Here is a 17,322-nt window from a genome sequence, read left to right on the forward strand (position 1 = left end):
TTTAAAAACACTCCAAGTGGAGAGCAATCCTCCCACTCAGGGGGCTTAGCCGCGGCCCCGTACTCGCCTAAGTTAAAAACACTCCGAGTGGAGAGTAACCCTCCTACTCAGGAGCTTAGCCGCGACCCTGTACTCGCCTAAGTTAAAAACAGTTCGAGTGGAGAGCAACCCTCCCACTCGGGGGGCTCAACCGCGACCCCGTACTCGCCTAAGTAAAAAAACACTCTGAGTGGAGAGCGATCCTCCCACTCGGGAGCTTAGCTGTGACCCCGTACTCGCCTAAGTCATAAAGATCCTCTGAGCTACATCACAAGTACGACGTATGCTCCATCTTGATCCGCAAGGGCGACGAGGTGTCGACTAAACACAACGTCAGAGCTGCGTCACAAGTACAACATACACTCCATCTTGATCCGCAAGGACGACGAGGTGTCGACTGAACACAACGTCAGAGCTACGTCACAAGTACAACGTACGCTCCATCCTGATCCGCAAGGATGATGAGGTGTCGATTGAACACATCGTCAGAGCCACTCGACGAAAGGTGAAAAGGTCAAGTTTCACTTGGAATCAAAAGACATTCAAAAGCAATAAAGGCAAAGCCATCGTATTCAAAGAAAACTAAGTTTGGATAAATCCCGCAAAAGTTCAGAACCGCAACGGGCAGAAGTACTCAGGCATCAGGCCTGAAAGAGTTTAACGGTTACATAACCACTCGGCATTCCGAGACAAATAAAGGTGGAGCATAACGTTTGTTCACTCGGCAGGAGGAGGACTTGCTGGCCCGACGAAGCTGTCAAGGTCGATGTTGTCTGTGATACGAGTGGCGGCGTCAAGAAAGGTGTCCATCAAGGACTGGAAGCTGAGCTTCTTAGTATTGGCAACCTTGAGAGCCGCCAGCTTGTCTTCCCTGACATCCTTGCAGTGGACTCGGACCAACGACAGAGCAACATCGGCGCCACAACGAGCAGACGATTTCTTCCACTCCTGCACTCGACTAGGGATTTGGTTCAGTCAAGTCATCAAAGACTCAAGATCCTTTGGGAGTTCTGTTTGAGGACAGAGTTCAGCGTCGATCTGCGACATTGCCACCTTCAGACGAGCGAGATAATCCACAACACTGTCTAGATGAGACTCCAATCGCAGCACGCTCATCACAACGTCATCTTTGACAGGAGAGTTTATGGGGTCAAGACCTGTCTCGACCCGCCCAGTCTCTGCTTCAAAGTCTTGACAAAGTTCTGCACAGTCGGAAAAGTGGTGAGTCGACGGTTTAACAAGACATGTCAGTCGACATCGACAAATCAGTCGGACAAAAGGAAATACCTTCAAGTTTCAAGACCAGCTTCTCAGCAAGCTGTCCCAGATAAGCCTTTAGTTGACCCTTCTTGGCCTTGAAACTTCCAACCTCGCCAGTCAAGTTTTCCTTGTCCTTCTTCAACCTCGTGACCTCCTGGTTGGCTTTAGTAACGGCAGTGTTCAACTTAGAATTCTCTTCTTCCAACTTGTTGAATGAGGCCAACTTCTTATCAGCAAGTGACATTTTCTCTCGCGCATCCTTCTGAGTTGCGGCAAGGTCTTGATCCTTCCTCTCCAGAGCCTGCTTCATTTTCTCTAAAGAAATAACATTCTTCAGACGGGCTTGGAGTTGACGGTTTTCACTACGCACATCTGTTCGAGTGGAGTCACTCGGTTCAAGAGACTAAAAGAAAAAAGAGTCATAAGGTGGACAGTCGACGAATTATTACCTCCCATGGTAGCTGCTTTGTCCTGGGCCTTCTTAAGATTCTTCTTGGCCAGCTCCAGATCGAAGTTGAGGTTGATCTGCTTCTTCTCCAGTTCAGCAAATTGAGCTCCAAGATCACAAGATTTCTGCGGTCAGCAAATAAGATATGTCAGTCGACGGGAACAAAAGTCAATCACAACGAAAATTGCTCTAAGACTACCGCCGAATCAAACATTCAACAGTAGTCACGGGGACTACACCCAATGGGTGCACTTGGCGTGCCCCCACTGGTCCGGTTTTCCACTCGGCATGGTCTGCCCAGCATGAGTATACAAAAAAAAGATTCTCATACCCCAGCCGACTACCAGCGGTCGACCGTGGTCTAGGGGACTACACCCAGTGGGTGCACTCTGTGTGCCCCCACTGGTTCAGAAAAACACTCGACTCAACCCGGTCGACTCAAGTGGAAGAAATATTCAACACTAAGTTAGAACACCGACTGGGTGATTAGATGCGAAATGCAGACCCATGATAGATGCACATAAAAGGTTCCAAAATGCTCATCCAAGGACACCTCATGGACAATGAAGCAACAGTCGCAACTACCACTAATCGAGAGACCGTTCGGAAACCAACTAACCTTGACATTGACCTGCAGAGTGGTGCTGGCATTGTAGGCAACCTGACTGGCCTCGTGCACCATCTTCATCTGCTCCATCACAAGGTTTTCCTGGAGAAGGGCTTCCCTGGCGGCACTCGGTGGGTTGTCTGGAGTGTGGTATGCAGGAAAGAGCAATGACGGCAGTACAGTCGGAGCGATCATAGGATGTAAAGCATGGAGTTGTGCAGGCGCGGCAGAGACCTGAGCAGTTGACACTGAAGGATGATCAATCGACAGTGGATTGGCAAAAGTAACATTGGCCAGAGCCGGATCTCTGGATCGCTGGACCACCGTCTTTGGTGCCGATGTCGACTAAGGCACCTGACCCTCGGCCGTCCTCCCGCTTGAGACCCTACCCCTCCTTCACATGTCTTTCAGAGGCACTTCTTCCTCATCGTCCGGAAGCTCAATGATGTCTCGCGGAGCTGCAACACAAGGCAACCATAAGGGCTGAAAGGATCGAGAAGAGGTGTCTAGAGGGGGGGGGGTGATTAGACACTAAGCAAGAAAAGTTGCAGTTTTTAATTTCTTTAAGTCGAAGTGGAGTTTTGGCACAAGTTTAACAATCACGATACATATCAAGCAAGCATGCAAAGAGTATATGAGCAGCGGAAAGTAAAGCATGCAACTTGCAAAAATGTAAAGGGATGGTATTGGAGTGTGCAAAAGCAATTTGGAGACACGGAGATTTTTGAGCCGTGGTTCCGATAGGTGGTGCTACCGTACATCCACGTTGATGGAGACTTCAACCCACGAAGGGTAACGGCTGCGCGAGTCCATGGAGGGCTCCACCCACAAAGGGTCCATGAAGAAGCAACCTTGTCTATCCCACCATGGCCGTCGCCCATGAAGGACTTGCCTCACTAGGGTAGATCTTCATGAAGTAGGCGATCTACTTGCCCTTACAAACTCCTTGGTTCAACTCCACAATCTTGACGGAGGCTCCCAAGTGACACCTAGCCAATCTAGGAGACACCACTCTCCAAGAAGTAACAAATGGTGTGTTGATGATGAACTCCTTGCTCTTGTGCTTCAAATGATAGTCTCCCCAACACTCAACTCTCTCTCACAGGATTTGGATTTGGTGGAAAGAAGATTTGAGTGGAAAGCAACTTGGGGAAGGCTAGAGATCAAGATTCATATGGTAGGAATGGAATATCTTGACCTCAACACAAGTGCAGGTGGTTCTCTCTCAGAAAATGTATGTTGGAAGTGTAGGCATGTTCTGATGGCTCTCTCCATGAATGACGAGTGCGTGGAGGGGTACATATAGCCTCCACACAAAATCTAATCGTTACACACAACTTACCAATCTCGGTGGGACCAAATCCTGGAACTCGATCGGACCGATTTAGCAAATAATGTGACCGTTAGGATTTTCGGTGGGACTGACATGTCAACTCGGTGGGACCGATATGATTAGGGTTAGGGCATAACGTAATCTTAGTGAGACCGATTACACAAACTCGGTGGGACCGATTTTGGTAATAAGCTAACCAGAGAGTTGGCGAGGAAAACTCGGTGGGACTGATTCGCTCATCTCGGTTAGACCGAAATGTTATGAAGAGGAACAGAGAGTTTGCATTGTAATCTCGGTAGGACCGATTACACAAACTCGGTGGGACCGATTTTGGTAAGGATACATACAGAGAGATTACAATCCCATCTCAGTGAGATCGAGATCCCTACCAGTGAGACCGAAAAGACTAGTGTTTGTGGCAGTGGCTATGACATCTGAACTCGGTGGCGTCGGATAGAAAGAATCGGTGAGGCCGAGTTAGACTTTTGGTTTAGGTCATATGTGGATGTGAGAAAGTAGTTGAGGGCTTTGGAGCATATCACTAAGCATTTTGAGCAAGAACCTCATTAAGCAACACCTCATCCCTCCTTGATAGTATTGGCTTTTCCTATAGACTCAATGTGATCTTGGATCACTAAAATGGAAAATGTAGAGTCTTGTGCTTTGAGCTTGAGCCAATCCTTTGTCCTTAGCTTCTTGAAGGGGTTCCACATCCTCTAGTCCATGCCACTCTATTGTTGAACTTATCAGAAATGTACTAGGTAAAGGTATTAGTCCAACAAGAGATATGTTGACATTAATTACCAAAATCACCTAGGGAGCACTTGTGCTTTCAATCTCCCCCTTTTTGGTAACTGATGACAACATACATCAAAGCTTTAGATAAAGATATAGAGAATAACAAGTAAATCTTTGGAAAGACATGTAACGTGCATAGGCCCCCCTACATGTATGCAATCATGTAAATATGGAATATAGGAGCATGTGAATGCATAAGCATGACAGAGAAAGCAATGTGTTACAATTATCTTGGCTATATGCATCAGAGCAAAAGATGTGAATATGGGAAATGTACCTTCATGCTCATGAGTCCTTCTTGCAAACAGTATGTACATCAGCAAGAGATCCTCATACACATGACTGTGATGCATATACTTACCTTGTGATCTTGAGTTGGCTTAGGATGGAATGAACCTGCATAAACAAGGTTAGATAACACAGATGCACCTACTAGCCAGAGCAAACAAAAGAAACCACAAGAGTACCAAGACTGGGATGACATGTAGAGAGTGAGTATTGAGTACTCCATTTAATATAGACATGTCCCCAAAGGTAAAGATGTGCGATGAATTTAATGATTTCCTTCCCTTATATGTCTTGCTCCCCCTGAATCTAGCATGGGATACTGGAGAAGATAGGGAACAGAAAATCAGAGCTCAAAGAAAAGAAATAGAGTTGCTGCAAACAAACAAATATGAACATGTCTTTCCCCTCTTAAAGACATGTGACTTCTCTCCTCTTGAACACCAAGCATCTGGGGTCCTTGAAGATTACTCTCTCTCCCCTTGAGTATTTCTCCCCCTATAGATATGATTAAGCTTTGATGTGATCTCTCTCTCCCCTTTGACATCAATTTCCAAGAAGGGTCCTTCTGGAATTTTGTTACAAATGGGTTTGGTCCTTGAGGCACAAAATAAAGTAGCAAGTTAAATGTGATGCTGGTAGAGGACAATATTCAATGAGTGGAGCTGGATCAAAGGAATACAAGAACAAGTGGCAAGCTGTTTTTCCTGTTGTGAAATCGGTGGCATCGAGTTGAATGCTTCGGTTGCACTGAAAGGATTCGGTTGGACCAAAAATAACAGGCCAGTGTGACTGAGTTTATTACAGAGAAAACACTTGTCACCTCAGCTCACTAGACATGTAAGATCTCACAAAGATTTGCAAGGAATTTACTGAAGGATTTGCAAAGAATTGGATGCAGGGAATGCAGAACAGAAAAAGAAAAGAAAAACAAAAGGAATCTAGATGATTTTTTTGAAAAAGGGAAACAAATATGCATGAGACAAAAGCAAGAGCACAGAAAAGAACACGAGAGAACTTCATCTAGAATTGGTCGGTGACAAAGTCACCTATGTTAGAGTATATTGACATAGGAGTCAAGTGAGATCACTTGATCATCGGTCATACTCATCGTTTAAGATCAAAATGGGGTTGCCATTTTTTGTTTAAGCATTTTGATGTATTCTCATCTTGTTGAGTTGCTTTGACTCATGTCTTGGAGTAAAGCTTCTCTAAGATGGAATAACATACCTTGGGTGGTGGTGTTGATCGTGATCATGTAGTTGAACTTGTGTGGATTGCTCAAAGTTGATGTAGCTCATCAAGAGTTGGGAGCACCACTTGGAGTGTGAGTTCATCTTCCTACATGTGTTAGTTTTGCAAGGAAGATCACTTGTGTATCCAAAATTACAATCGTAAAGTTCAAATAAAATTTGTCAAAGGATATGTTAGAGGGGTTTCGTGCTTCCTTGTCTTCATCCACCATTGTGTAGAGACTTGGTGATGTAGAGATTTGCTCAAGATGTGAGTGTGTTGCAATATCATAGATTTAGATTCATCCAAGTACCTACAAGGGTTAGATAGCATGCAAGGGTGCAAATATATCCAAGACATTTAAATAGCAATCATGAGAAGATTATCAAGGATTAGTCATAGGCTCACGCCTTGCATGTATCCAAATGGAGTTCCTACTCCAAGTTTGAAGCATCAATGATGTTCAATTCACTTCTCAACCTGCAAAACACTTTCTCATCAAGTGGTTTAGTGAATATATCCGCTAATTGTTTATCGGTGTGAACATGCTTTAGATTAATGTCACCCTTAGCAACGTGATCTCGAATGAAATGATGACGAACTTCAATATGCTTAGTTCGATAGTGTTGCACGGGATTGTGAGAAATCTTGATAGCACTTTCATTGTCACAAAGTAATGGAACATGTTTCACATATATCCCATAATCCTTAAGAGTTTGGGTCATCCAAAGTAATTGAGCACAACATGAACCAGCGGCAATGTATACCGCTTCGGCGGTGGATAAGGACACCGAGTTTTGTTTCTTGGAAGACCAAGACACAAGGGATCTACCAAGAAATTTACAAGTACCCGAAGTGGACTTTATATCAACCTTGTCACCGGCATAGTCTGAGTCGGAGTAGCCAACAAGATTGAAAGAGGCCCTCTTGGGATACCAAATGCCAAAATTTGGTGTATGAATTAAGTATCTCACTATCCTTTTCACGGCCTTAAGATGACATTCTTTAGGAGCCGCTTGATATCGTGCACACATGCACACACTTAGCATAATATCGGGACATGAAGCACATAGATATAACAATGAACCAATCATAGAGCGATAAACCTTTTGGTCAACCGGTTCAGCATCTTTGGTCAAATCAAGATGTCCACTAGTAGGCATGGGTGTAGTCATACCTTTGCATTCTTGCATATTGAACTTCTTGAATAAGTCCTTGGTGTACTTTGTTTGAGAGACAAAGGTACCTTCCTTAGTTTGCTTGATTTGCAAATCGAGAAAGAATTTGAGTTCACTCATCATCGACATCTCAAACTTCTCCGACATTAGCTTTCCAAACTTTTCACTAAAGTGAGGGTTAGTTGAACCAAATATAATATCATCAACATAGATTTGGCACACAAATAGTTCTCCATTAACCCTTTTAGTAAAAAGAGTAGAATCAATTTTGCTAATTTCAAAGCCTTTTTCAATAAGGAACTTGGTCAAGCATTTATACCATGCTCTAGGAGCTTGTTTAAGACCATAAAGAGCTTTGTGAAGTTTGTATACATGATTAGGTTTGTTAGGATTGACAAAGCCGGGAGGTTGCTTAACATAAACTTCCTCCTCTATTTCACCATTTAGAAAAGAACTTTTAATGTCCATTTGGTACAAGGTGATATCATGGTGATTAGCATAGGCAAGTAAGATGCGAATGGACTCAAGTCTAGCAACAGGGGCATATGTCTCACCATAGTCCATACCTTCGACTTGAGTGTAGCCTTGGGCGACGAGACGTGCTTTCTTGCGAACTACTTGTCCATCTTCATCTTGATTGTTGTGAAACACCCATTTGGTACTGATAATGTTGTGGTTGTTGTCGGGCTTCTCAACCAATGTCCAAACTTGGTTTCTCTCAAAGTTGTGTAGCTCTTCATGCATGGCGTTTATCCAATCTGTATCTTCCAAAGCTTCTTCAACCTTCATAGGTTAAATGCTAGAGATGAATGAATAGTGTTCACAAAAGTTAGCTAAACGAGTTTTAGAGCGAGTGATTCTACCGGTTTGGATACCATTGTAGATTTGCTCAACGGGATGGTCTCTGGCAACTCTTGCTCGAACTCGTGAAAGATTTTGCTTGGATCATGGTGGAACATCTTCTTCATCTTGTTCTTCTTCTTGGCCTTCTTCGTTGTTGATGTTGTCGTTCTCTTGTCATGGTGGAGAAGGAGGTTGTTGATGTTCATATTGGTGTACTTCCTCGTTTTCTTCATCTTGGTGTGTTCCACTTGTGGATGCTTCCGTATCAACTCTAGGTTCACCTTGTCGTGAGGTAGAGGCTTCCACTTGGACGGGCGAGGTACTCTCCTTCACCTCCATTGGACGAATCTTTCCAATAGACAAGTCTTGAATTGCTTCTGAAGGGTCTTTGTCTCCTACATAAATTGGCAATTGCTCTACTTGCGAGCCGTTAGATTCATCAAACTTCACATCTACCGTCTCTTCAACCTTTCGGGTGAAATTATTGTAGACACGGTAAGTGTGAGAGTTTGAGCCATAACCAAGTAGGAAAACTTCATGAGACTTAGAAGCAAATTTAGAATGACGATGCTTATCAAGAATGTAGCACTTTGAGCCGAATACTCGAAAGTATCCAACTTGGGGTTTGTTACCGGTGAGGATCTCGTACGCCGTCTTGCCGAGTAGCTTGTGAAGATACAAGCGATTTGTTGCATGACAAGCTGTCTCAACCGCTTCTGCCCAAAAGTGCTTCGGCGTCTTGTACTCATCAAGCATCATTCTTGCCATTTCGATGAGCGTACTGTTCTTCCTCTCAACAACTCCATTTTGTTGAGGTGTGTACATAGCTGAGAACTCATGTGATACCCCTTCTTTGTTAAGAAAGGCGTCCACATTTGCGTTCTTGAACTCCGTTCCGTTGTCGCTGCGAACCTTTTTGATCTTCACTTCAAATTGATTTTGGGCCTTCCTAGCGAAGTTTTTGAAGATCTTTTGGACCCGCGATTTATCATCGAGAAAGAACACCCACGTAAATATTGAAAATCATCAACTATAACTAGACCAAAAGAATTTCCACCGAGACTTTTGTAGGCGTTGAGACCAAAAAGATCCATGTGAAGTAGCTCGAGTGGCCTCCTTGTGGTCATGATGTTCTTCACAGGATGCCTTCCTCCAACCTGTTTACCTGCTTGACAAGCACTGCAAAGTCTATCCTTATCAAATATGACATCGTTAACGCCAAGGATATGATTTCCTTTAATAAGCTTGTCAATGTTTCGCATGCCCACATGACCTAATCGTCTAAGCCATAACCAACCTTTTAGAGGATTTAGCAATGAAGCAAGTTCTAGGTTGAGCCTTTTTAGTGAAATCAACAATGTAAAGATCACCTCTACGAATGCCGGTAAAGACCATTTTATGATTATCTCTCCGAAACACTTGGCAATCTACTTCAACAAATAGGACATTGAAACCGAAATCAGCAAGTCTAGATACTAAAAGTAAATTGTATCCAAGAGATTCAACGAGCATGACATTTTGTATGGAGCTATCATGTGAGATGGCCACCTTACTGAGGCCAACCACCTTACCCTTTGAGTTATCACCGAAAGTGACATACTTTCGAGGGACGTCATTTTCAGCAAGCTCACGAAACATATCTTTATCTCCGGTCATGTGATCGGTACATCCACTATCAAGAACCCATTCCTTTCCTCCTGCCATATATCCCCGAAGATTTGCCATAAGGCCAAAGTGTCTCATTGCATCATCAAGATCAAAGTCACTATCATCATCCTCATCATAGTGTCCATGTTCAACATCGTCATGTGGTGGATCAATTCCTAGAGAGGGTGATTCGTTAGAGTGAGTTTGACAATGATCTTCTCTATGAAATCTAGTAGCTTCAGAGATAATATCGCTAATGATTCCAACATTTCCTTTGGCACGCATAAGATTTGTAAGCTCAAATAGACAATCACCAAACATAGGATTATTTGAATTCATCTTACTCAAGGCAAAAGACTTATGGAGAATTTCATCTAGATTTTTTAAGGAATAATTTGGAAATCGTTCCTCAAGAAATTTCCATATGGTGTAGGCACATTTAAGAGTAGGCAAGCAACCTATCAAGTTTCTAGGCAAACCTCTAGTGATAAGATCAATAGTTCTAAGATTGCGAATCATGTCAATTGACTCATCAAGAGTAGGATGCATAGGATCAACATGAGGTGCACAAGGGCTATCAATGTACTTGTTTAAATGATATTCATTGAAAATCACAAGCATCTCATTTTTCCACTCATGAAAGTACTCTCCATCAAGTATAGGCACTCTATGTCTAAGACTCCCCAAAGTAGACTCATCCATCTTCCTCCAATGGTGATTAAACCAAAGCAATGGAGACCAAAGCTCTGATACCAATTGAAAGGATCGAGAAGAGGTGTCTAGAGGGGGGGTGATTAGACACTAAGCAAGAAAAGTGGCAGTTTTTAATTTCTTTAAGTTGAAGTGGAGTTTTGGCACAAGTTTAACAATCACGATACATATCAAGCAAGAATGCAAAGAGTATATGAGCAACGGAAAGTAAAGCATGCAACTTGCAAGAATGTAAAGGGATGGGATTGGAGTGTGCAAACGCAATTTGGAGACACAGATATTTTTGAGCCGTGGTTCCGATAGGTGGTGCTATCGTACATCCACATTGATGGAGACTTCAACCCACGAAGGGTAACGGCTGCGCAAGTCCACGGAGGGCTCCACCCACGAAGGGTCCATGAAGAAGCAACCTTGTCTATCCCACCATGGCCGTCGCCCACGAAGGACTTGCCTCACTATGGTAGATCTTCACGAAGTAGGCGATCTACTTGCCCTTACAAACTCCTTGGTTCAACTCCACAATCTTGACGGAGGCTCCCAAGTGACACCTAGCCAATCTAGGAGACACCACTCTCCAAGAAGTAACAAATGGTGTGTTGATGATGAACTCCTTGCTCTTGTGCTTCAAATGATAGTCTCCCCAACACTCAACTCTCTCTCACAAGATTTGGATTTGGTGGAAAGAAGATTTGAGTGGAAAGCAACTTGGGGAAGGATAGAGATCAAGATTCATATGGTAGGAATGGAATATCTTGACCTCAACACAAGTGTAGGTGGTTCTCTCTCAGAAAATGTATGTTGGAAGTGTAGGCATGTTCTGATGGCTCTCTCCACGAATGAAGAGTGGGTGGAGGGGTATATATAGCCTCCACACAAAATCTAACCATTACACACAACTTACCAATCTCGGTGGGACCGAATCCTGAAACTCGGTCGGACCGATTTAGCAAATAATGTGACTGTTAGGATTTTCGATGGGACCGACATGTCAAATCGGTGGGACGGATGTGATTAGGGTTAGGGCATAACGTAATCTCGGTGAGACCGATTACACAAACTCGATGGGACAGATTTTGGTAATAAGCTAACCAGAGAGTTGGTCAGGCAAACTCGGTGGGACAGATTTTCTCATCTCGGTTAGACCGAAATGTTACGAAGAGGAACACAGAGTTTGCATTGTAATCTTGATAGGACCGATTACACAAACTCGGTGGGACCGATTTTGGTAACAGATACATACAGAGAGATTACAATCCCATCTCGGTGAGACCGAGATCCCTATCAGTGAGACCGAAAAGACTAGGATTTGTGGCAGTGGCTATGACATATGAACTCGATGGCGCTGGATAGAAAGAATCGGTGAGGCCGAGTTAGACTTTTGGTTTAGGTCATATGTGGATGTGAGAAAGTAGTTGAGGGCTTTGGAGCATATCACTAAGTGTCGGTGTACTAGAGTAGGGGTACCCTATTACCCCGAACTCGTGCATGGGCAGTTGCAGCGCCCCGCGGCAAGGCTTGCCGGGTGACCGCCAAGACCCTCCGTGGTTCCCTTGAAGACCATTCAAGAACAAAGTACTCAAACCAAGGCCCCGGCAAGAGGAGCTTGCCGGGAAGGCCAACCAAGGCCCCGGCAAGAGGAGCTTGCCGGGAAGGCCAACCAAGGCCCCGGCAAGAGGACCTTGCCGGGAAGAGACAAGACCCCAGCAAGAGGAGCTTGCCGGGAAGGCCACTCAAGGCATACCAAGAAAGCTTGCCGCGACGCGCCCTGCGTCCCGGCAAGATCCGGCGAGCGACAAGCTTCCGGACGCGACAAGACGACGACCGCGGCAAGGAGTTTGCCGCGGGAAACCCCCACTTCGTGCCTGCGCTCCAGCACACCTGCTAACGTGTCGCTCTAGGGCTCTCCCAAGCACACGTGGCAGGAGGCCGTGCAGCTAGGGGTACATGGTGGCAAGCAGAGATGAAGAGAAGCCCATCGTGGCAAACGGTGGCGCTCCTAACGGTCACCTTTTGCACTGTTTAGGAGACTCAGACAGGCATTTAATGCCCTTGTCCCCTGCCGTCAGAGTTAGGTAGGGCGCACTGTATCCACAGTAAGCGGTAGCTGCACCTACCGCATCCTTTTCCACTTTTACCCTTCTAGTCTACGTTGCCACCTGTGGGTAACCCCTTGAAAGTATAAAAGGAGGCCCAAGCGCAACGTAGAAAGGGTTCCGGAGGTTGGGCCAGTTCGGCTTATTCAACACCAGGAACACTCTCAGGCTCAGTCTGGCAGCATCCATCGCTCCTGAGCAAGAATCCAATATACACAAACAAGCAGCAGTAGGGTTTTACGCATCCGTGCGGCCCGAAGCTGGGTAAAATTGCCCGCGTGTACTGCCTCGATCCGCTCTTTGTGCACTCTCCGCCCCCACCGAACCAAAAGGGGCCCTGTCCCCATAGGTGTTGGTGGAATCAGCATCGCCCCTGACATCTCTGGCGCGCCAGGTAGGGGGGCGTCGAGATCGTGCGAATCCGATCCGGCGTGCACGCAAGCTAAATCTTCATCATCATGGCTCCCAAGGAGCGGGCGAGCAAAAGAACGACGCCAGTGCGGCAACAAAAAAAGCTAAGTCATGCAAAACTTTAGATATTTCCTTTTTATATAAGGTTATCCGCCTCGGAGATCTTGTTCTTTGTACGGAAAACCTGTGCGCGGAGGAATCAACTCGTGGCTAGTTGCGCCCTTACTTTCTTTCGAGTCCACTCAACAACTTAAGTGAGCTGCTAGCGCCCTTACTTTGCTTTGAGTCTGCTCAGCAACTTAAGTGAGCCGCTAGCGCCCTTACTTTGTTTCGAATCCGCTCAACAACTTAAGCGAGCTGCAACTAGTTGCGACAAGATTTCTTGTCGGTAGCGACCCCGCCAGCAGGCTGCTGAAGTTCCGCACTCGGCGCTCGCGGCGAGGGTGCCTGCACCGGCAAGTTTCCCTAGAAAGTGTAGGGTGGACGTACAAAGAGAGGTTGAACAGGAAGATAGCATGCGCTATTTATTTGAGATTTCTGCATAGACCTGTATGCCGAGGAGCCTTCTCGGGGCTAGTTGCGCCCCATGTTGCCTCGAGTCCGCTCGGCAATTTGTGCGGTTGCGCTAGAACCAAGAAGGTAAACCTTTTCGGGAGGCGATGTTCCCGAATAGCTGCTAAGGGCCCGTTCCCTCAAGCGCTACTGGCTGGATCGTACGCACCGGAAAGCATTCCAGCAGGCATAGGGAATATGCAGCAAAAGTACAAATTTGCAAGCAAGTTGAGTGCACTTCGGATGCTAATCACTTGCTATGTTTGAACACAGTTATAGCCCGGGGGCTGGCAACGCCCTTAGGGCCAATCTTTTCGGCGTCAAGAACGACGAAGTTCTTCGCCATAAGCCTTTCCGGCAATGATCTTGCCGGGAGCCGGCGTCAAGAACGACGCAGTTCTTTGCCATAAGCCTTTCCGGCAATGATTTTGCTGGAAGCCGGCGTCAAGAACGACGCAGTTCTTCGCCATAAGCCTTTCCGGCAACGATCTTGCCGGGAGCCGGCGTCAAGAACGACGAAGTTCTTCGCCATAAGCCTTTCCGGCAACGATCTTGTCGGGAGCCGGCGCCAAGAACAACGAAGTTCTTCGCCATAAGCCTTTCCGGCAACGATCTTGTCGGGAGCCGGTGTCAAGAACAACGAAGTTCTTTGCCAAAAGCCTTCCTGGCAACAAGCTTGCCGGAAGCCGGCATTGAGAACGTCAAAGTTCTCTGCTGAAGATAAGAGTCTTCCTGGCAACGAGCTTGCTGGAAGCTGGCATCGAGAACGTCAAAGTTCTCTGCTGAAGATAAAAGTCTTCCTGGCAACGAGCTTGCCAGAAGCCGGCATCGGGAATGTCAAAGTTCTCTGCTGAAGATAAAAGTCTTCCTGGCAACGAGCTTGCCGGAAGCCGGCATCGAGAACGTCAAAGTTCTCTGCTGAAGATAAAAGTCTTCCTGGCAACGAGCTTGCCGGAAGCCAGCATCGAGAACGTCAAAGTTCTCTGCTGAAGATAAGAGTCTTCCTGGCAACGAGCTTGCCGGAAGCCGGCATCGAGAACGTCAAAGTTCTCTGCCGAAGATAAAAGCCTTCCTAGCAACAAGCTTGCCGGAAGCCGGCATCGAGAACGTCAAAGTTCTCTGCCGAAGATAAAAGCCTTCCTGGCAACAAGCTTGCCGGAAGCCGGCATCGAGAACGTCAAAGTTCTCTGCCGAAGATAAAAGCCTTCCTGGCAACAAGCTTGCCGGAAGCCGGCATCGAGAACGTCAAAGTTCTCTGCTGAAGATAAAAGCCTTCCTGGCAACAAGCTTGCTGGAAGCCGGCATCGAGAACGTCAAAGTTCTCTGCCGAAGATAAAAGCCTTCCTGGCAACAAGCTTGCCGGAAGCCGGCATCGAGAACGACAAAGTTCTCTGCTGAGGATAAAAGCCTTCCTGACAAGCTAGTATCGCTGGGGGCTGTGAGTGCCAAGAATCGTCCACGGCAAACCAGAGTTGCCGGGGGCTGCAATATCAGATAAGTCTTTCATCCCTCATCATGCATCCTCTTATGGACTGGGGAATGTGAAACCCCGTTTCTTCCCGGGAACTGTCGTGCTCCCCCGACGCTAGGCCCTGGGGCTCGTTCTCGGGGCCAAGTTTGGTCGTAGTCGCGGCTGCAAAAGGATGAAACGAGGAGACCGCACCCACCTCGTTCCTGCCTCCATCAAAAGCATGAGAAAGGTTGAGCGACGTGGGAAGGCGGCAGGGCCTGTTGCCGGGAGATGAAATGTCTGTCCGAGGGATACCAAGGATTTGCTCCTTGGCGTGGGTTTAACTCGCGAGACGAATAACCCGGCAAGCATCCCCTTTTCATTAAAAAACATCCCACTCAGGTACAGTCCATAGAGGATGAAAAACATGAAAGAGAGGATTACAAGTTCTAGATACAGCTAAGGCCCGAAGGCTTACAAATTAAAAAGATAAGATGCCCGTAATCCCTTTCCTGACCCTCTTTTCAGGAGGCAGGTCAAGGAGGCGAAAAGGGCAAAAGGAGTGCCTAGGCGAACTACGGGTGCCAGAAGACACCAAGAGAACATCCCGGGGCCGTCCGAAGGCTGGACGGCGACGGCGGCGCTGGAAGCGGGGCTCGAAGACGGGGCAACAGGACGTCAGCATGCTGTCGAGGGAACCACGCCCTCGTACTCCGACCTGACGGCCTTGTCGCCTGCCCTCTTCCCCTTCCGCAGCCTCCCTACGCCAGCCGCCCAAGGAGACGACCCCGGGGAGTTCAAGAAGCCGGCGACGCGGATGATGGAGTCGCTGGTGCCGCGTACAGCGGCGCCTGACGCCTAGTCGGACCCGCTACCCCGCCGCCCGCTACCCTCGTCGTCGCTGTCGCTCCCCTCCTCGTCGCTCTCGCTCGAGGAGGAGCCTTCGCTGTCGGAGGAGCTGTCCACGCAGCACTTCGCCCGAGTGCCGAAGCACCCGAAGGCCTTGACGGAGAGGAGATCTCCCTCCATCAACTTAAAATGGAGGGTAAACCCCTCCGTCAAGCTGTGGATGCGGGCGAACGTCTTCCACCCTCGATCAAGATACATCACATTAGGGGCTGGGAATGCAACGCGGACTCGCGTGCCGCTGATCCCACAGCCCCTCATGTGCAGTCTCAGTGTCTCGGGCGGATCCAACTCCATCGCGCGCGCAAACGGAGCTGGAAGCCGGAGGTGATGACGAGGCGCCCGGCGCAGCCTGACGAAGAACTCGCAAGGGTCGTCCCCTATATGGACCGCCGTGGGGGGAAGAGCCGCCGGCGGAGGTGAAGCTGACGCGCCGCCCCATCCGCCTCCTCCCCGAGCGCCTCGACCTCGTCCTCGACCTCGTCCGCGACCTCGCCCCCTCCCTCTTCCCCTTATGGCTGGCTCCGCCACCACGGGCGTGGAAGAGGGAGAGATGCGCTGCCGGGCGGCGACCCTCGCCGCCACCGAAGAAGAGCCTGGGTTCCCTTTCTCCATGGCAGATGAGAGAAAGGGGAGCAGAAGCTGAAGAAAGGAGAAGATGAGAGAGTGTGGGTTTCTGTGCTCCCATCCCGCTCTTTATAAAGGAGCGAGGTGGGGGCTCAGCCGCCCCGCTCAGCGAATCAAGGCACGGGAAGGGCAGGGAGTCGGGGCCAACCCGCTGCCTCTGCTCACGACGGCCCAGTTTCCCACTCCACCGTCCGTGACCCCAAGCGCATGGGAGCCGCGTGGCAGGGATGCAGAGCCAAGGCGACAGATGAGGCGGCCTCGCTCTGCCCCGTGGACGCGGGGAGTGGACGTCCCGAAAACCGCGCACCGGCCCCGTCCAGTAAATGCACCACGCCCCCACACCTACCTCCGTTTAAGGAGGAGGGCGTGAACCGTCCCCATCATCGTGTCCTGACGCATGCTCGGGGGGCTTAGCCCCACGCACGCCACCCACGATCTCTCCCACGACGCCGCGTTTGACGCGTGCCGTTCTGGGCGTGCGCGGTGGGAGCGGAGTTAGATTCGGCGTGACCTAGGCCGCGCGTGCCCGTGCACTGTTTTGGGCCTAGCCCAACAGCGCTCGGCACCGTGTATGGCCCAGGCCCGGGGGCTCCTATCGGTGTACTAGAGTAGGGGTACCCTATTACCCCGAACTCGTGCACGGGCAGTTGCATCGCCCCGCGGCAAGGCTTGCCGGGTGACCGCCAAGACCCTCCGTGGTTCCCTTGAAGACCATTCAAGAACAAAGTACTCAAACCAAGGCCCCGGCAAGAGGAGCTTGCCGGGAAGGCCAACCAAGGCCCCGGCAAGAGGAGCTTGCCGGGAAGGCCAACCAAGGCCCCGGCAAGAGGACCTTGCCGGGAAGAGACAAGACCCCAGCAAGAGGAGCTTGCCGGGAAGGCCACTCAAGGCATACCAAGAA

The sequence above is a fragment of the Triticum dicoccoides genome, chromosome 1B (genome assembly GCF_002162155.2).
Source record: "Triticum dicoccoides isolate Atlit2015 ecotype Zavitan chromosome 1B, WEW_v2.0, whole genome shotgun sequence".
In the NCBI taxonomy this organism is placed as follows: domain Eukaryota; kingdom Viridiplantae; phylum Streptophyta; class Magnoliopsida; order Poales; family Poaceae; genus Triticum; species Triticum dicoccoides.